General features: G+C 53.2%; 1 protein-coding gene across 1 annotated transcript in view; it reads left to right on the top strand.

Moving 5' to 3' along the window:
* Positions 1-558, top strand: part of LOC108802832 (MAP kinase-activated protein kinase 3-like) — a 33,135-nt gene that overhangs the window by 442 nt on the left and 32,135 nt on the right. The window lies entirely within an intron of this gene.

Genomic DNA, 558 nt, shown 5'->3' with positions numbered 1-558 from the left:
GGGGTTCTGGGTTGGGTATTATATCTGTCAGGGCGCAGAGTGGGCGCGGGTACCTGCCCAGCCGCCTCCTCCTCAGTCTGGGGTATATCAGTACCTAAGTCTCGGGTGCCACTTCTGTACAGCCGGGCATCTGTGCCAACCTGCATCACAGCTTATGGGCAGACATGGGGTCATGTGACCTCTTGTAGTGGGAGATCTCTTCCAATGTAGAGGAACTACAAGGCCCAGAATGCTCTGCCAACCTTTAAGCCTCGAAGTGTATCTAAAGCTCAGTCTTTTGACAGAGTATGGAATGTTGTTGTTGTTGTCGGTATCCATCTGTGGGGTTTTCCCTTCAGTTCCTGTCGCTGAGGACAAAACAGGAAGTGAGTGGAAACCTTTCCAAAGCGTGGGGGACAATCTTCTCTCAAGGCGCCCTCGCTGGAGGATCCCCCACACTTTCTCCTGTTCCCGGTGACAACTGTAAACTGTCACTCTCTGTCTTGGTGACACCGGGGACCGATAGAAGGTGAATCTCCTCAGCGGGGGACACAGCAATAAATACCTGATGAGGGGGGG

The sequence above is a fragment of the Nanorana parkeri genome, unplaced genomic scaffold (assembly GCF_000935625.1).
Source record: "Nanorana parkeri isolate BGI_ZX_2015 unplaced genomic scaffold, ASM93562v1 scaffold3162, whole genome shotgun sequence".
Lineage (NCBI taxonomy): Eukaryota > Metazoa > Chordata > Amphibia > Anura > Dicroglossidae > Nanorana > Nanorana parkeri.
Note: the sequence above shows the minus strand (reverse complement) of the source record. Positions and strands in the feature narration are given on the sequence as shown.